Source organism: Sebastes fasciatus, chromosome 19 (genome assembly GCF_043250625.1).
Source record: "Sebastes fasciatus isolate fSebFas1 chromosome 19, fSebFas1.pri, whole genome shotgun sequence".
In the NCBI taxonomy this organism is placed as follows: domain Eukaryota; kingdom Metazoa; phylum Chordata; class Actinopteri; order Perciformes; family Sebastidae; genus Sebastes; species Sebastes fasciatus.
Window position 1 is genome coordinate 7,423,857 of NC_133813.1, and position 21,284 is coordinate 7,445,140.

The 21,284-nt window shown below is 40.9% G+C and overlaps 2 protein-coding genes across 5 annotated transcripts in view; one reads left to right on the plus strand and one right to left on the minus strand.

Moving 5' to 3' along the window:
- dcc (DCC netrin 1 receptor) overlaps window positions 1-21,284 on the plus strand; it is a 330,153-nt gene that overhangs the window by 46,480 nt on the left and 262,389 nt on the right. The window lies entirely within an intron of this gene.
- spina (spindlin a) overlaps window positions 6,198-21,284 on the minus strand; it is a 391,527-nt gene continuing 376,440 nt past the window's right edge. Inside the window, exon 9 of the transcript XR_012591595.1 lies at window positions 6,198-6,227. The gene's annotated coding sequence lies outside the window, so the exon portion shown is untranslated. The remainder of the gene's footprint in view (window positions 6,228-21,284) is intronic.

Below are 21,284 nucleotides of genomic sequence, written 5' to 3' on the forward strand. Positions count from 1 at the left end.
GGCATCTCAGTAGTGAGGCCATCACAGACACGAAGAAGGGTACCCCGTGCGTCGGTCTCCGATGCCAAGAGGCACTGAACAAGCGAATTGATGGAGTGAGAATGTGTTGTTGCAGTTCATGGTTGGCGTCTAATGCCCCGAGTCACATTTTAACGAGGAACTGACAAAATATTCAGCACACTCGTATTTAATATATTCCTAATGTTGTATCTTTACACTTTTAGCCCTTATATTGATTTTGTCTAATTCTTATTGTTCACACTGCCCTTTCAGTACATCCTTATGCCACACGACATTGAATAGTTCATCACGTGGTGATACGCATGAATGTGGTTACCAAATTATCTCACATAAATGTTTATGCTGCTTATGCTGATCATTTATAAGATCACTTTCTTGGCAGATGGATTTAAATTTTAGCTTTTGATTTCCTGTTCAAAATCTGACATCTGTTGTTGTCATATCCGGGTCCATTTTGTATCTCACACCACAAACACACCGCGTTGAGTACGACTGAAAGCGGACTGAAGCCCTCCTTTCCAGTTTGTCTTGTTCCGATTGGATGGTACCAGAGTTTGATGGTGGGAAAATACAACACATTCTCCCTCCCAACTCGTCAAATACTGACACACGGGGTACCCCTCTTGCGTTACCTTTCAAAATAAATTTCACAGGAAGTTAGGTTTAGGCAACACAACTACTTAGTTAGGGTTAGGAAACGGTCGTGGTTGACGTTAACTTCACTGACTAGCAACTCACGTGACTAACGGGACTAACGATACCAACGAGTCACGTGACTAAAGACTGAGGTGACAAAATAAGGTCTCACACGGGACACGAACACCTGGGCTCCTGGTTGAAAGTCTTGTGTTTGTTTGACAAAACACTTAAAGTCGTTCATTCCTGCAAACTTAATCTTTCATGTTCCTGTTGGGAAGCCAGTGAGGGATCATCCCATAGCTGCAGTTGATACTCAGACAGTAAAGATGCAGGCAACAGGCAACTTCCCAGGTGTTACACCCTCCTGTGAAAACCCTTCTGTTTCCCTTCATTATCCAGTCTGACAGCGTTTCACTCTCAGTGTCATCACTGTTGCGTTTTCATGGTAATCTGTCATGTTTCTGTTTTACTGTTTATCTGAGCTCAACAGAGTCTGTTGAGGCTGAAAGCTCCATATTAGTGTTGAACTGTTGACTCAGTTACTGTGAGCTCAGCACTGACAGGTTGGTGGTGCTACCGTCCCATCTGTTTGGCCCCGGGGCCCCTCCGCCGTGCAGGTCACCTCTGTATTAATCTGACTAATTAGCCTAATGAGCCTGTTTCTTGGTGGGCCGACAAACGAGTGTGACCTGAACACGCAGGAACCAGACGGCTTCGCTTTGCAGGAACAGAAAACACAGATTTCCTGGCAGCTTCTGACCTACATACAGCTCAAACACACACACGCACACACACACACACACACATCGACTGCTTTATTTACTGTGTAAGACAGCATGAACACACACAGACACACGGAACAAATGTGATGACACACTGACTTTTATGTCAAATGAACGCTGTAGTTAATATAATCCATCACACACTCGTATAAATACACACACACAGAAATAACTGAGAGCAGGAAATCCGTCCTGACTGCTCCAAACTGGAGGTTATGTAGGATTTAACATATCAACCAGCTTCTTCAGTCGGGGGTCCCTAAAGTGGCGTGCTCATTTGGTTTTTCCCCCCTTTTTTTCTTTTCCCAAAGGAATGGCAGAAAGTAGTAGTTTGCTTTAATATTTCAACATTTTGGTGTGTTGAGAATATCAATATTAATCTCAATAAAACGCTTGCCTGGCTCTGTCCAAAGATAAACAACACTACGACAACACTGACATATTGATGCTAGACTGGTATAATGTTCACTGGTTTATCATGTTAGCATGCTAATGTTATCCTATTGTTACATTGTATCAGACAATTTTAAATTTTGACCTGATAATGGTAAGAGATGAGATGTTAGAGGATCACCAAAGTCATTCCAATTCCTCCTGAGGGGGACTTTCATGTCTCTACCAAATATCATGACAATCCATCCAGTAGTTAGATATTTTGGTGGACTGAGGGGCTGTCGCAGCGCACAAGGGTTCCCAAGCTCTTATTTTTCAGGGTGCAACGGATACGCCCCGAGATGAAAATAGTTCAACGTTGCAGAACACATCGCATGTCGGGACGAGGAACAACCAATCACAGCCAGCAGACATCTTTTCTCTCTTCTGTAAATATCAGTCTACGGTAAATATATGGAGGAGAAGTTAATCATTTCAGTGCAGGACTACCCAGAGCTTTATGATCCCACGGACTATTTTACTCGCTTCACCCTTTCAGTCCAAGAACGTCACAACATCTGGTTGAAAGGTCAGCCCAACTGACACAGAGAAATCGAGTAGAAAGCTATACTGTTTGGGATTTACGGTGCTGGAAAAATCCATTTATCTTTGTTTTGACTTTGTCTGGTTTTGCCAGTGAGGCTTTTATTGCTAAATCATCATCATCATCATCATTGTAGCACGCAGGTTTTGGTTGCTTAGCAACGGCAGGCACGACAGGAGCACAACCTCCTCATCAACTTGGAGAAAAAGATGAAAATCCCTCCCGTTCCAGTGGACCCCATAGGACCTTTGTGTTGCTCATGTGAGTACATCTCAGTACTAAACAGAGAGGCATCGTAGCTTCAGAGAGAGAGACGTCACTTATGCGACTTTTGGGTGCGTAGTTTCTAATTACGTCTGATACTTCAACAGTTTTACAACAAACTGAGACTTTCTTGACTTGCAAAATTATCTTTTAAATTGACACAAATCATATGTGTGGTTCTTGGTGCAATTCAAATTGGATCAGAAAAATATTTATCTCTCTCCGTTGACTACCATTCATTAAATTTTTTCCAAAATAAGATCCCATGGTGTCCACCGGAAGGGGCGGGACTTCGTCTCTCTATACATGCATGTCAGTCCCACTCAGACCATCTCCTTCCTCTGACTCTGATTGGCTGAACGAACACACCTGATTGCATTTTTTTTCTCTCCACCTGCTCTTAACAGACTCGCTCACTAATTCACTGTCATTTAATTCTCATTATTTCCATTTTAACAGAACACCTGACAAGAGTCCTTGTTCCAGAGGTCATATTCCTTCATCATTATTATCATCAGGAGCGTTATCACTAGCAGTTACACTGAGACATTGTTAGTACATTATAATCACTGCAGTCTCCGGAGGCCTTTAACATCCCGTAGGCTCGGGGGCAGACGTCTAAATCTGTCGGTTTCACCTCCTGTTATGTCCTCGTTCACATGGACACGGCTCAATCACAGCTCGCTGACCGAGCAGATATATGGACCTCAGCGTGTTTGACTGCCTCCTTCAGGGCTGCCGAGCTCTTTCGTTACTGAACAGTGAATTTACTGTCCCCCTCTTCTTCACTTTGTCATCATTTATAACCACGTTGAGGTGCCACACTCGGCTGCTTCATCCTGATTGGTTATAAATGTCTGGCTGCTCTCTAATATATCTTTATATATCGGATTGGCCTCTTCCACCATTTGGATAAAGATAAGAAATACATTATCAGGCTGTTAGGAAGGTTTCCCTAAGAAGCAGCATGGGAGCTGCATGGTGAGCCTCTCCACTGGTGGCATAGCGATTGTATGCTTTTCAATTATCTGGAGTGGTTGTGTCCGTGTGTGTGTGTGTGTGTGTGTGTGTGTGTGTGTTTGTGTGTGTGCATGAGCGTGTGCTTGTGCACGGGATTTCTTATGTTGCAACATATTTTGCTGTTGCAATTCAGTAGAATAAAAACTTAATTTTTAAGAGACAGAGTTGGATGGTCAGGGAGCAGAGAGCACTGGTCTGCTGTGTGTGTGTGTGTGTGTTCACTCTCTGCTGCTGACACACACACACACATGCTCACACAGACACACACACACACACTTACACACTACAGGGAAAGGAAAAGCTTGAACGACGATCTCACTTATATAAAACTCCAGAGAGATTCAGCTACAGTGTGAGATTGTTAAGATAGTGAGGCCTTTACATTGCTGACAGCTACTGCTCAGCCTACCCATAATCCCCTGCAGGACTGTGGCCGGCGTTGGCGTGTTGACCCTTGAACGTATGCTGCAGGATGTGTGTATGTGTGTGTGTATATTAATATTCAGTCTGCTGGGGGGGAAGAGGAAGAAGCAGAAGTACAGATGGAGCAAAGTGAACTGGTCTGAGTTAACTGGACTACATTTATTGAAACTGGTCCAAACCAAACAAACAAAGCGTCTGATTGGTCCATTCAGACAGACAAGTACAGAATACACTTCTTTATTTCTTCCATACTTTAATTCAATTCAATTTATTTTGTTTACTGTTACATAATGTCTTTATTACTATTTATTTATAGTATATATATAAAACTCGGGAACAATTTATTTTACTGGTCCGCAAATTTCATGTTAATAAAGTAACCTATTTTACATTTCTTTGGAATTACTGCCAAATTACCCCAATATTTACCTCAAAATGTATCGAAAATGACTTTATTATAAACTTTATTTACTAATTATATGCTAAAGTAGCATATAATAGTTAAAATAGGGCCCTTAGGCTTGAGAAGCGGCTGTGCGCTGCTGAATAAAATGTGTTACCATGAATAAAATGTGATAAAAAGTCGGTGTTAAAAAGTGTAAAAACTGTTAAAAAATATTAAGAGGAAAAAATCTAATGTGCAGCAAGAAGGGAATCTCTCCCTCATTCCTCACGGCAACGCCCCTCCTCCATCTTCATGCTCCACTGACTGATTGACAGCCACCAACCCCCAACACACACACACGCACACACACACACACACACACACACACACTGGTGTCTAAACATGTACACTAAATATAAAGATTATTCGTGTGCATGTGTGTGTGTGTGTGTGTGTGTGTGTGTGTGTGTGTGTGTGTGTGTGTGTGTGTGTGTGTGTGTGTGTGTGTGTGTGCGTGTGTGTGTGTGTGCGTGTGTGTGTGTGTGTGCATGTGTTGTACCGAGAAAGAATTCTTTCAAACCTCGCTGCAGGTTTAGTTCTGCAAAGCATCAGCTCTTTACAGATTGATGGTTAAATTGGGGTGGTCTGGCAGATTTTAATGAGCAGTTAGAACAGATCCGTGGTGATTCTGCTATTAAAGAAAGTCTGACTGTTTCCAGAAATAATTCAAATCCAGCCAGCGGCGGCTACGTTAATGAGATGTTCCTGCTTACAGTCGAGTTCAGACTGTACACTGTATACTCTACAAATTGAACCCGAGTGAAGTCACGAGTCCTCACAAGCAAATTGCTAGTTAGCTACAGGTCTTTTGGATCTCTTAAGGCTGATCCTAAAAATGACTCATCATTAGAACATTTGTCTTTTAAAGCTGTTGATAGTTTTTATACGACATGAAGCAGCTGAGGACAGAAAAAGGCAAGAATGCATAGAACAATGCAGAGTGCTTTACTGATGTTCCCACTGTAATCTCATTCAAACATCTTGTCCCGGAGCAAACTTTATCATTTTACAGCTAAACAGTACAAGATGTTTCTGAAAACATTTGAGGTGAGAAATAGGCTTTACAGTAACAGAATATTGATTCATATTTGATCAGCGCTGCCTAGTTTGACTATTTGATTGGAGTTTGTGAGTGATTGACAGCTGCCTCCGTTGAATCAACAGCCAATAGGAACGCTCTCTCTCTCTGAAATGACCTGTGATTGGCCAAAGTCTCCCGTCACGGGCTAGATTTGAAAACAGCCATGAGGAGGTGTAGAAGTTTTCTCTCAGAATACTTGAACTACAATATGCTGAAAGCTTATCAAGGACTTTTTGCCCAATGATGCCAAAAACACTCTGCCTACTGCCACTCTCTACTGCTTGGAGAGTGTTTGGTTCATTTTTAGGTATTTACATTTTAAGCATCATTGTGTAATTTCTGCTTTTGCTGCAAGTAAAATCCATTGCTCTTGTTGACTTAATCCCTAAATTGGCAGCTGAAAGACCACATCTGTTTCTGAGCTCCAAAGACAGGCATAGTTCTGAGACCAAAATACCAACAACCATGAATGCACCGTCCTACCAGCGCTAATACTGACCTGATTAAAAGAACAGCCAGACATCATGCGATCAGAGGTTGTAGCCGGCTCAGTTTTAAAGCTAGAGTGAAGATATACTGGCATCATATGAAACTAGAAAAACCTACGGAATCCTTTGGTACCAACCATGTCATACAAGCTTGTCGACAAGGAGGTTAAATAACGCTTCAAATTTAGGCTAATTTTTGGCAAGGGAAAAACTGGCATGGCCATTTTCAAAGGGGTCCCTTGACCTTTAACCTCAAGATATGTGAATGAAAATGGGTTCTATGTGTAGCCACGAGTCTCCCCTTTACAGATATGGCCACTTTATGATAATCACATGCAGTTCCTTGGCTGGATTTACTTTTTTTCATTTTCATTAGTGTTATTCTAGTGGGCGGAGCTTTGAACACATTAGAGAAGATGCTGGATCGTACTGGGTCTAACGTCTGATTTTGTGTTATTAACATGTTCAACTCCTCGTTAGCAATGTCTGCTATTCTCCAGACGCCGTGTTAGCCCTCATCTGTTTTCTGATGTTGTCTGGATGGTGACCTCCTTCTTCACTCCAGGTCAACATGCTGTTGACCTCTGACCTTGAATTGGACCCCCTTAATTTCCTCTTTACACACACTCAGGCTTTGTTTGGGGGGTCACAGAGTTGACCTGCAGCCGCCAGAAGCTCCCTGTTTGTTTCCTGCTTTAATAAACAACAAGCATACACACACACACACACACACACACACACACACACACACACACACACACACACACACACATGCATGCAGGGCCATTGTGTGTGTGAGGAGGAGGAGGGTCTGACGGCGATGACTGATGATGGTGAAGAAAGAGGCTCCCTCTGTCTGTTAACACCCATAAACTACCAATCTGTCAGGCTTACACCGTGTGTGTGTGTGTGTTGGTGTGTGGGTGTGAGAGAGAGAGAGTGTGTGTGTGTGTGTGTGTGACATATTGGCTGGCCGCAGCTCCGTCTCGAGGGACAGCAGTTGGAAAGCCTGTGGCTTCTGTCTTGATTGGTCACGGATGTCACACACACACACACACACACACACACACACAGAGGCGTGCCGTGTGCTGCGAAGGCGTCGCGGCGTCCTCGCAGCAGCAGATGTGTCTGAGCATTGATGAGTCTTCAGCGTCTGTTAGGAGCAACAAAAGCCCTCATTTACAGTCAAATAAACAATCTGATAAATAAAAGATAAACGTTAAAAACGCATCAGCTGATCGTGTTGGATCACACAGCGTGGAGGCTGTTTTGTTAAAAGATACACAAAAATACACAATAGCAAAATGTGATGGAACACTTATAGAGAAGAAATGACTCATCATGATTCATTAAAATAATGACTACCTACTGAGACATAATACACAATTCTGCAGATAGTAATACTACTTCTGAGCAAAAACATTACATTTCTCACAATGTGGCTCAATTATAACTTTTTTATAATAGTAAAAAGAAACTTTGTTATACAGCACTTTTCAAAACAAAGTTATAAAGTCTTTAACATGGTTGAACCAGGAACAAAAATGTTTCAGGACTGCAATGAAATAAAATCAGACATAAAACAAAATAAAATGGAAATAAAGTACCCAAAAGTAATAAAAAATAATAATTACAGGTAGTTTTTTCAATTGCTAACACACTAAAATGACACATAAAGCACAATTGTTGAAACTGACACTCAGAGAGCAAACTTCAGCTCAAGTCTCAAAAAGTCAAAACACATCTTCTGCTTTGCACCCAATGTGATGTTGAACATGACACTTTTTGCAAAATACTGCACAGGGTTTCTCTACATCGGACACAGGAATCTAACATAAAGTCAAATGTTTGGCATTTCAAAACACTATCATTCAAAATGACACTCTGTACAAATAGTGGGCTACAGGAATGAGTCCTAAAACCCGGGAATGAGGCAGCATTTTAGCACTTCTGGTTCCATTCGTCTGGAAGTCAATGGGTTTTTAGTTAGATGCCTGAAATAAGGTCTGTGGTTAACACAAGCTTGAGAGATTTTAACATTTTGTTCTACGACATAAAATATATCACTAAATACCCCCAGTCGTGAATTTTGAAGCCTTTATGTGTCTTAAAAAAGGTGGTTGCTAACAAGTGGCTAAATGAGACTACTACACATCATCACGCCGACTCGTCCCTTACAGCCTCGTTGTGTTTATACTCGCGCCTATGTGACCGTGGTGTAGTTCGTTTATAGCCTAATGTTAGCTTTCTTCTTCTGGCGATTGCATTTGCTCTGTAAAAAAAATAAGACATAGAAATAAAATGGTGTTCTTGCATTAATAAAATGCTTTTTAAAAAATATATATATATATTTTGAGAGGTGATTTAAATGATGTCAGTGATTCTGCGAGTCTAGATCCTCAGGCGAGGCCCTCCCTGGTATATACAGCCACGTCTTAATGCAGTATTTCTCTTGAAAATTTCAAAAGCTCATCCAGAGTACAGATGGATCTGTCTTGACTCCACAAATAAATATTCAGTTGTATAAATAATCAATATGTGCTCCAGGCCAGAATGGTTATGTGACATTTTTTGTGCAGTTCAACACAAACTCTGATTTTGAAACCCTGCAAAAAAAAAAAAAAAGGAAGCGTACATTCTCCAAAATAAAAATAAAAAAAGAATTGCTCATGTGTCGGATTTGGTCCCCGGGCCAGTAGTTTGAGTTGCAGGCTTTAAATATAACACACACACACACATTTGCACAGTCTGACAGTATTTGTCAAGATTTGACAGAAAATGTGATAAGGTGTCAGTCGATAGAAATCCTCATCTGTCTGCAAAACCCCCACCCTGTCTCTCACACACACACACACACACACACACACACATACAGCCACAGACAGTATCAGAGGGTCTTAACGTTTATACTTTCAGATCAGGAGGTTGACAGGAGAGGTTTCCCCCGAGAGAGACAGAGACAGAAAGATGGTGGAAGGAAGAATTGATTCAGGGAAGAAGCAAAGAATGAAAGAAAGAGGAGGATGCAAGTAGAGGAGGAGAGAAGGAGAAGGAAGTGAGGCTTCTGTGGCGCCTTCTAGTGGTTGATTTGAAAATGTAGGATCAGTCAGTATGGTGGATTTCACATGGTTAGACTGTACTATAACTGCTCAGGTGGTAAATCCAGTATAATGTGCATTACCACAGCACTATAAATCATACTCACCACTCTGCTGCTCTCAGTTTCTCTTTTAACACACATACTGTTTTTATTCACTCATCTTTTACATTCACTTCTATGCTGATTTTTGGATCGCCGTAAAGTAACATTTCCTCCAAATGTTTTCAGATTAAAAGCCTTGTCATTTGAATATTTTGGTGTCTATGTTACTGCTGCAAGTGTCCCTCTGAGACTAATATAGAATTTACATTCAACTATTCGTGGTCACGCCTCCTTTATTGTTTCCTGGCGGTGCACTCACAAATGAATCTTACTATGTAATCATGTAATCTCTTTCCCGATTGGTTTCTGTGCTTCACCTGTATGTTAAGAACTGGCATTACTGCTTGAGTGATCACGCTGATGATGGCTTATAGCTGAAACACGTTCGTCTTTGTGCCCAGAATAAACTAAGAAAGACCCTTTATCTGCGATATATATACATATATATATATATATATACGTATATGTATGTATGTATGTATATAGTATATAGGAAAAAGGAAATAACTACATGGTTGGGCTTAAAACTACTACATTTGTACAGCGAAAATGGCACTGAACGTTGTGAGCATAGGACAGGAACAAACAGCCGATTGTAAACTGACGCACGGGACACGAACAGCGGTCTCCTGGATGACAGCCTTGTGTTCGTTGGACCCATCCACCGGGGGGCGTGACAAATAAAAGACACAAAAATACAAAATATATTTGCATGCGAATATTATATGTCTAGGGCTTTTATTGTGAAATGTAAGAACAGAAGGAGTGGATATGGTCCATACTGCCTTTGTCAAGGTTGAGAGGAGTAATGAAGTTTGCCATCTTGGTTTTGGACTATGGAGCCTCCGTGTTGTTTTATAAATATAGACCCAACTCAACCTGTTCAGCACAACGTGATTGGTTGCTGCCTTTATTCGCGGTGCGAAAGCTCAGAAAATCGACCTGGTTCCAAAAAACGTTACGCCGCTTTTTCGATGTGTAATATTCACGTTCTGTGTGAAAGTATTCATGACAAAAACAACAGTTCGAAAAAATATATTGACGTGCAAATTAATTGCGCAAAAAAACCCGCCACCGCTGTGGAACGGCCTTTAGTTAAACAATCCTCCAACCTCTTTAACCCCATAATAAAACTCACTGTCAGTGTATTTAAATATAACAAAGATGAAAACCCCAGAGGCTGATTCTCTTTTCTTCATCTGAAGCACGTAAAGAAAAAAACACAAAACACACACTTCATCGTTCTGACTGAGCCGAGCTTTCACCCTTTCTTTATTCTAACACAAAGAGCAGAAACACCCTCAGCACAGGCAGGTATTCTTTTATCCTAGCAGCAGTCTCCCACACAAAGAGCACTGACATGATTTACTGACTGCTTCTCGGCAGATATAAAAACATTCTGACGATCTGTCGGGGTTTAAATCCAACACGGCTGTTAGTGAAGTCACAAGCCTGCAGTGTATTTCTACAGCTGAGCTTTCTGCTGACCTCAGGACTCACATCATTAAACACACACGCATAGGAAAACAAAAACATTCACACACAGGGTTAAAACACTCACTCATTTACCCAGCACACCCACACTGTACATGCAATCACATGAACACACACACTCTTTAGTTTTTTCCACAACTGTGTAACAGATCATGAACTCTGTAACCTCTGAGTGAATTGTTGTTGGATGTTTGATCTGAATTGTGTCCATGTGTTTGGGTCGGTGAAGTGATGCCGTTAAATACTGCACTGAAAACAAATTCCAAGTCTGGTTTCAGACCTCTGATTTGCTGCCTTCCTCTCCGAATTGAAACATTGTGCTTTGTGACAGCTATCTTTCTGGTTGGATAAACGGTTGACATATAAGATCTTAGTAGGCGGGACTAAGAATGGGGACGTCTTCTACATAGCCAGCTTGCTACCTCGCTACAGTCATAAAAAATAGCGACAGAAAAATGGTGACAAGCGTGGACGAGATAGACGCATACAGGCTGTTCTCATTCACTGTTTGTACTTATACCTACCCAGCCCGTTTGCACGAGAAGGCGTATAAATGCCACGATAATGCACAATGCGTTTAACATGCAATAAGTATGCCTTTCTTGATATCCGGGTGTCTTTTGTACGCCATGTATCCTGTACTGACTGTAATATAAACCCATCCACATATAAATGCTACGGTTAGAGTTAGTGATGTAGTATAAAAAGTGAGAAAGACCACTTGTGCTGGGCGGTTGGGGAGGTGACTCGTGTTTGAGACCGTTGTTGACTGGTGTTTTGTTTTCCGTAGTTGTTTCCGTAAGTGTTTTACTTAGTTTCATTACTTATTTTAAGCCCAACCCTGACGTTTTCTCTTACCCTAACTAAGTGGTTTTCTTGCCTAAACCAAAATTTAGATGAAATGGCTAAAATGCATATTCATGACATGGTGATTGAGTGGTTGGTTGGTTTGGTAGTTGGTTTGGTTTTTGGGTGGTTGGTTGAGTGGTTGGTTGGGTGGTTGGGTGGTTGGTTGCTTGGTTGCTTGCTTGGTTGCTTGGTTGGTTGGTTGGTTGGGTGGGTGGTTGCTTGCTTGCTTGGTTGCTTGGTTACTTGGTTGGTTGGGTGGGTGGTTGGTTGGTTGGTTGGGTGGGTGGTTGCTTGGTTGCTTGCTTGGTTGCTTGGTTACTTGGTTGGTTGGTTGGGTGGGTGGTTGCTTGGTTTGTCGGCAAGCCAGGCCAGGCAAGGTCAGGGTTGGGAGAGTCTGATGTCCATAATGCTCTTCACCTGACATTATCTATGCTGCAGGAACCCTGGATGCCACTGTGGGACTTTATAACACACATACAAACATAATGCTCTGATTAAACAAGCGGCTGAGTGACAGTCTCAGTTACAGTTAATGTGCTCAGTGTGAAGTGCTTTATGAGCTTCTATTCAGAGAGTAAACACACTCAAAAGCAGTGACGTGTAAGCTTTATACAGAGAGAGAGAAAGAGAGATGAATTTACATAAATCATTTATGCAAGAGAGACAGACAACAAGCGCTCATTTACATTTCACTGTGTGTGTGTGTGTGTGTGTGTGTGTGTGTGTGTGTGTGTGTGTGTGCGTGCATGTGTGCATGCGTGTGTGCCTGTTTGTAAATAAGGTCAAATCTCAACGTTTTACATTTATTCTCATTAAATCCAAACAGGTCAATGCATGCAAACAGTGAACTAGGTGAAATCAATATGTAAACAAACACTTACAGCACTTACACATATGTAAATTCAAACACACACACACACACACACACACACACACACACGCACACACACACACACACTGTGCTGGTTAGGAGGAGACTTAGATTCCTCATCAATACTATTGATCCTAGTTGGCCTTGTGATGCTGAAGGCCAACGCTGTGAGGTAATCAGAGTTATAGCTGCACATTGTGAGCGAGAGGGGACTAGAAGAAAAGAGGAGAGAGACAGAAAGATGGAAGCAAGGAAGAACTGATTAGAGCAAGGAGTGAGGGAGGGAGGGATGGAAGTCAAGAGGGAGAGGGAGGAAGCAAACTGAATGAAACAGAGGTAGGAAAGCTGGGAGGATGAAAGAAATCAAAAGCTGGAAGGGAAGGGAGAGAAGACAGGAAGGATACACACAGATGATGTGGAGGTTGTGGTTCAGGATAATAACATTACATTTATTTAGCTGACACTTTTATCAAAAGCAACTTATAATAAGTGCATTCAACCAACAACAACAAAACTGCAAGAATCATGCAAGAGCATCAACTTCAGAGCATCAAATATGCTGAACTGCTTCAAGCAACCCATTCTCACTCTCAACTCGTCAAATACCGCCGCTTGGTCAGTGCCCCCTCGGCATCGAAGACCGACGCACGGGGTACCCGTCTTGTTTTATTTTTGGACGGACCAGGGATGGCGTGTCATTATACGCCCGTTAAATGCATAGTGTCCTTTCAAAATAAACTTCCGTTTTCACAGGAAGTTAGGTTTAGGCAACACAACCACTTAGTTAAGATTAGGAAACTTACGTTAACTTCACTGACTAGCGTCTCAAGTCACTCACTGGACTGACGATAACGACATAAATCATGGATACTTTTAGTTTCACACGGGACACGGACACCGGTCTCCTGGTTGAAAGTCTTGTGTTTGCTTGACCCATCCACCACCACGCCCAATCAGCCCTTAGTGGACTCTCACACTTTTAATACTATGTCACTTGCTCTGACCGTCAAATAAAGGCGCGGGTGGGTTTACATTTGAGTTAGTTGAAAGCCTGGTTCGTCACATACTGTTGCTAAAGTGTACCTCAGTGCGTCGATTTCCAATGGCGAGGAGCACTTCCCAAACGTTGGTATTTGACGAGAGGGGAGTGAGAACGGGTTGATTCAATTGGAAGATTTAGGGACAATAAGAGATAGAGAAAGTTATTTTCAAATATTTTTGGGCCAATGTTCAGTCTCCCCTTCATAGTGAGTAAGCCGATTGGCTGTAGCAGAGCGTAGTGGACGGGCTTGGGTGTGTAGGGTTTGACCATGTCCAGGATGTAGGATGGGCCTGAGTCATTCACAGCACAATAGGTACCAGTGTCTTGAATTTGAGCAGCCACAGGGAAGCAGTGCAGGGTGCGGAGGAATGGTTAGTGTGGGAGAAGACAAGTTGGGCTGCTGCATTCGGGATGAATTGCAGAGGTTGGATGGCACATGTAACAAGGACAAGAGGCAGGAATGATGGGAGAAATGAAGGTTGAGAGGAACCAGAGAAAATCAGAGAATCTCACTCGACAGTTATTGAGATATTGACATAGTTATCTTCCGCTCCTGCTGCAATCAGAAGATACAAAAAGGCAATACGTTACATTAAATATTTAATACTGTAAATACAGGAAAAGCTTACAACAACAAAATATTGAGTGTGGAAATGATGCAACAATCCAATTAAAGTTTGGCAAAACTACTAGTTTGAAGCAGATTTCAAATATGCAATGTAAGATACTTAGACGGAAATACTTATGCAAACAACGTACAGTGTAAACACACATTCAGACATGCAAATGTGTACTAGAAACTTCCATGAAATCAGTTCACGGCAACAGGATTAGAGTCAGTGTGGTATTGTTTGGAGTCATAGTGTTTGCTGCAGTTGTTTGTTCATATTTTATGAAATTACTGTACTCAATTTTTTCTGGTTTTCATACTGTTATGAACCATTCAGACAATTACCAACTTCCCTTTGATGTGAAGAGCCTTTAGAAATGAGGAACAAATACTAGAGAGCCCTTCTAGTTGCCCTAGTTCTATGTGCTACGCCGGTCTTCTAGCTATAGGCCCTTTAGCTGTTCTAGCCCCAGACACTTTGTAGTTATTGTAGCTATAGGCCTTGCTCCTAGCTTTGGGCCTTCTAGTCACTCTAGTTCTAGCTATATATTCTATCATAAGGCCTTGAGCTTCTAGCCCTGGACCTTCTTGTTATTCTACATTTAGGCCCTCCAGTCGTCTAGCTCTAGACTGTTCATGGGTGTGCTATATCGCTTTTTAACAACAAGGCAATTCAAAGAGCTTCATATAACACAACAAGAACAAGACATAAGATACATGAATTTGCCCTAGCTCTAAGCCTTCTAGTTCTAGTTCTGGACCCTGTAGTTATTTTAGATATAGGCCCTGTAGTTGATATAGCTGTAGACCTTTTAGTTCTTCTAGCCATCAGCCTTGTTGTTGCTTTAGACTGCTAGACGTTTAGCTCTGTGACCTTTAGTTGTTCCAGGTCTTTTAGTTGTACTAGTCCTGGTACTTGTTTTAACTCTAGGCCTTTAAGTTGGTCCAACTCTTGGCCTTGTCTGTGTTCTAGCTTCAGACCTTTAATTTCTTACTCTAGACCTTGTAGTTGTCCTCACTCTAAGCCTTTTACTTTGAGCTCTTTATACCTTCTAGTCAACCGGTCTCTAGATCCTGAAGTCGTGTTCGACCTAAGCCTTTTATTCTTCTAGCCCCCAGCTATGTCAGTGTTCTAGCTCTTGGTCTTCTAGTCAGTCTAGTTCTAGATCCCTGTAGTCACGCTACGCTGACCTTTTCACCAGACTCTTGAGGTTTGCGGCAGCGTTCAGTTGGAGGCAGATTGGTGGACCGTCAGACTGAGCTGCACACTGCTGACCTTCCACCCCTGGAAATGGCTTCCAGCTGGGAGACATTTTCTCAACAACATGGACCCAATTTCTGTTTCTCGGCTCAGTTTGCACAGACAAACATCTGCTACGGGAACCTCAACTATGGAAGAATTTCCTTTTAAAGAAACATACGGTGGTTTGACTTAATGAAATACAAATCACTTACTTACACTTAAGATTATTAGATATATAAATCCTGTTTTAGCTTCATCATTATGGGGTAATGAATGTAGAAAAGTAGATTGACAAGGGAAAACATGACGGATGGAGGGAAAACGGTTTTAGCATAAGACTGCAACAGGACAACACACTGTGTGTATAATAATCAGGATTTTATATACAGTATATACGTATATACGTATATATATATATATATATGAACAACATTTTTAGTAAACAACAACCAGGAAGAGGAAGATGAGAAGAGGAAAGCAGAGGAGATTAAAGGAAAATTGAAGACGGCGGGAGAAAGAGGGAATTAGTGGCTTTTAAATAAAAAAACAGAACATCATCACCCCTCCTCCCTCCCTAACTGATATTTCTTTTCATCCTGATCTTTCCTTTCATCCTGCAGCTTTTAGCTGCTGTTTTTTTTATTTCTCGACTCTCGGTTTTCAGGAAGTGAATCTGTGATCAAAGACCAATAGAATTGCTCTGACACCTTTTTCACTTCACACTGCAGATTTTATCCCTGATATTATCCTGCTGCGAGCGCACCAAATCTGTCTGAGCACTGTTACTCTGTCTATGATCACTTTGGGCCTTGTCTAATCGGCCAGCTTGTATTGATTATGGATGAGTATCAGTCTTGTCACAGTCACTCAGTAGTTTTTAACTTTGCAGATATTGTTCTAGTAATTTTTTCACAGAAGGAACACAGAGACTTTCAGTGGAAGGTCCGCTTTAACTGTGTTGAACCTGTTAAAAGAGAAGAGTAATAGCTACAGTGATCAACTAGCTGAGGCTAGCGGGTTAGATGGTTAGCTTTAGGTTTTCAAACTAAATATATTGATGCTGCGTGTTCATGTCATAACTCTTATTCAGTCGGTTCAGCTAATTAAAATCGATGCTGTTTGTTTATCTGGTGTTACTTGTTAACGAGGTGCTACTAATTAGTTACACAACAAAAATAACTATTTGACGATTTATCTCGTTAAGAGGTTGATAATAGCTGCTTGGATTTGATTTGATTCTATCATAAGCATAATACACTTGCCCAAAAGAAAAAGAAAAGAAGAAAACAGTTTACTGTTTTCATGGTTATCAGAGGTTAGACAACTGTGTTCAAACTGCTGGGATTTGTGGATGCTTGCTGGATAGCTTTAGGTGTGTACAAGGTGCTAACAGGAGAAGGGTCTATCTGCAGTCTCCCCCTCTTTAGTACATGACACGCCCCCTGAGATAACTTTCCTGATGGTTAGCTTTACCTGCATCCAAACTGGCAAACCAGTAAGCATTAACTGTGTTCAAATTATTAACAGAGGCTAACCAGTTAGCTTTAACGCTGCTGTAACTCCTGAGGCTAATGAGACAGTTTTGTGTCTGTTACTGCAACCCGGTCTCACAAGACGGCGTATAAATAGCACAACATTACACGGACATTGGTGTCATGAGTACGCCTTTTAGCGTCATGGTTGTGCTAAAAATAAGTACGTAAATTAAGTAAAATACGTAAGAAAACAGCGTAACCCAACGACAGAAAACACATCACAAACATTAATAAAAAACACGTAACAAACGTAACTTACAAAACAAAACACCGGTTAACAGAAAACCACTAACTTAGGTTCAGGCAAGAAAACCAGGGTAGAGAAATATGGGCTTGAAATAAGTTAGTAAACAAAGTAAAACACGTAAGGAAACAAATACGGAACAAGTGTCAAATGTCACTAAAAAGCTCGACAAACGTCACTAACATAACTGACAAACCAAAACACCGTCAGCAACGGTCTCAAACACGGGTCTCCTGGTTAAAAGTCTGGGGTTTGTTGGACCCGCCCACCATAAATGGTCTTTCTTGCTTTTCATACTACGTCTCTAACTCTTACTGTATTATTTATACGTGGAAAATGACATGTGAAGATCAAGAAAGGTGTACTTATTGCATGCTAAACACCTTGTGCATCATTGTGGCATTTATAGGTCTTTTCATGCAAGCAGGCTGGTTACTGTGTATAGACTACTGTATGCAGCTGAGTCTGAGGTTGGCCTCTGTACCTGAATCTAATCAATAAGGGCCATTAAAACCATTCAGACCAGAACTAGGGATAATATAATGTTTTATTTTATATCCTACAAAACGTGATGACCCCATTTTTCGCAACATAGCTCCAGAGTATCATGAATTCATAAACACATTAATAATTAATCAGATGGTTAATATTTAAAGTGACAGTGCAGTGGGAACGGACACAATGTGGACGTGAGGTATCACTACACAGTGTGTGTGTGAGTGTGTTTCAGTGACATGTATGACAGCTATTCCCTTTTCGCTTTGACACAAAGCTACTTTAAAATTGTCACTCGGGAATTTCTGTATGTGTGTGTGTGTGTGTGTGTGTGTGTGTGTGTGTTTTGACAGCTACTCCCACCTCGCCTCTTTGACGGTATAAGCCACCTTGTTATTGCCGTTCACTGATTGTGTGTATGCGTCTGTATAATTGGCCTGCTGTTGACCGGTTGGTAATTGTGTCTGACAGCAGGAAAGGTCTCCGTTAACAACGTGCAGACCGAACGCTTATTGGTGTTTAACCTGCACACACACACACACACACACACACACACACACACACACGCACACATGCACACAGTGAATATGATCAGATTTGTCTCAGGGGATGGAGTGTCACTGTTGTCTCTCAAAGCGTTTTGACAAGAGCCAAATGGAAACCACACAATGTGTATATGTGTGTGTGTATTTGAAACTAATCCCTTTCTTTTCCTTTCATTCAGTCTTTATCCTTTTCTTCTGTTTTTTTTCATTCTTTGTTCACATTGCTCTATTTCTCTGTCATTTCCTTCTCGGTCACACCTCTCTTTATTTCTTTCCTCCTTTTTCTCCTCTCAATCCGTTTTAACAACAATTTGCCACGGTGGGCCAAACATGAGATATAGCTGAGTAAATTAATAATTGAATAAATCTATAAAACAATCAAATCAATGAAGAAAAAAACACTTCATTATACGTACAAAGATACTGCTAAAAATGTCTAAAAAGTAATTGATAAATCTGTAAATGTGTAAGAAGTTAATTTTATATTTTGTTGTTGATTTTCCTTTATCTTCAAGACTTATTTTTCGCCAATTTATACTCACAAGTGTTGTCGAGTGTACCCCACATGGAGCTGTAGAAATAAGAAATGTTAAAGATCTTTATTATTGTTCCGAAGCATTCAAACATCTGCTGTCGTTAATTTAATTTACACACTAAAAAGAAACAGGCTGCGATTGATGGTGGTGACACACACACACAAACACACACTCAGAGTAATTAGCAGGAAACACAGCAGGCTGAATGAGACTAAATGCTAATTAAGACCAATTGGTGTTAATATCAGAGTGCGTGAAGTGTGTTTGTGAGGTTTTCTGAGCAGTGCATTCAGATTAACAGAAAGGGATTTTTACTGAGTGTGTGGCAGGAAGGTGTGACACAACAAAATACCGTTGAAATTTTGCAGCTTCATAGGCAGAAATATATTTTGACATTGTCAGACAACATTTGTAAAATCTCCCGGGTGAAGGTCCGTCGTTTTCTGAGCCAACCGTCCACCCCGACCTCCTCCCTTCCTCGCTCTTGATTACATGAATTACATACAAACTGATGAGATGGGTTATATACAAATTATATTACATTACTTTTCGTAGGTACGAACAGTGTATGAGAACAGCCTGGTGTGTGTGTTTGAGCTCAGCTGTGAGATGTGAAAGGGATTATTAGAGCTATAGTTCAATGAGACACAGACGGCAGACGACAGGTGAGACTTGGTAATGAAGGCTTAAAACTAAACACATACACACACACACACATGCACACACTGGTGTTGTCCAGCTGGTGTCAGAGCTCACACTGCAGATGGGACCTTTTCAAACGGTTGTGTGTGTGTGTGTGTGTATAATTGGCCTGCTGCTGACTGCCTGTAAATGTGTCTGACAGCAGGGACGTGGTTTAGGTTTTCACGCTGGACTCAGAGGGGGAGTGGACACAATAACAGGAACACTTGTACAGGTGCATTGTGTGGAGGAGACGCTGATTCAACTCTGTGGTCAACTTTGAGGATGTAGATAGTGTTGTTGTTGTTGTTTGTACTGGTGAAGCTGTAGAGTCTGCCAGGTAGAAACTGGAAATGTGCAATTGCTTTAGATTTTGTACCCAAAAACAAATCAATTCAACAAACACAATGAAATCTAGCCGGAGTCAGCTGGCGTAGGTGATATATATTTAATTTTATATCATTAAATATCATGATATAGTACATATTCTGGAAAATCAATTGAGATAATGTTATGGATTAAATAATAAGACAGGGATGTCTGTTTTTGGTTGTTTGAAGTGAATGAATCATGGTTCTTCATCATATTGATGCTAAAATGCTATAAAACTGTAACAGTGTCATAAAGCAGTCTTGCTCATTGACTTTCAACATTGCCAGTGGTCGAATTATACACCCAAAGATATTGATGCACAGGTACCTCGGCATAGAGTCTCACTGTGTGCGTCATCATATTGCTCATCATTACTGGACTATTAAACTCAATATTATACTACACACATACACTCAACACAAAACAGCTTCTTTTCTTGTTATCTACACACTAGACTGGCGATGCTGCCATTACTGTGGTGACAGAGTTCAACAACAGAATGCATTTTCACTGACGGTGAAAGCAGAGATCGTCCCCTCTCCGACAGATGAAGCATTTAGGCTCAAAGCACACTAAGTTGGTTATGTCACAGGCTTTTTGAACAAAAATAACATTAACGAACCATTTTTGTCCGAACTCCACAGTCTGGATGTGAAAGTGCTGTGGTTGGCCGTCTTTACGGCTCACCATCAAAACACAGACGTGGATTTTTGTTGGAGCAGTTGATAGGTGGTCTGTGTGGTTTTGGTGATTTGCAGGTGAAAAGCTCGCTGTTGAAACTGGACTAAATTTAGTTGAAAGTGTTATAAAGTTGTTTTCGTTTGATTATAGCCTTTATTTCAATAGCATTACAGTGTTTATGTAACAGGTTCTACACAATACCTTGCACATATTTCAAGCAAAAGTGTCTCAAAAGCAGTTAAAAAAGAGAAATTGTGTACAATGTTATAGCATTGATTTATAAGTAAGTTTGTGTCATGAGTACACTTTTTTTAATATAATATAATATAATATAATATAATATAATATAATATAATATAATAAATATGGAACTACTTAGTAGGTGTCCATTATCAGGAATTAATGGACACCCTGCAGCCAGTCAGAATCAAGTATTCACCCAGATAATAGTATCAGACTGTAGCCCAGTCTACAAAGTACATTTATAGGCTAGAATAAATTAGTGAAATTGTTACAATCATTAAAGTTTAGAGTTACCAGTTCATTTACATTATTTAAATGCATTCCATAATAAATGAATCTGTTTAAAACTGTAAATAGCTGGAAAAAGAGAATATTTGTCAGTTGTAAATAAAGTTGCAGTTCAAGTAGTTTGGTTGTCACACACATAATAGTAGCATGCTCAGGTTACTACCTAAAGGAGGACGGTCTGCAGGACAGATAATAATGCACTATACTCACTTTT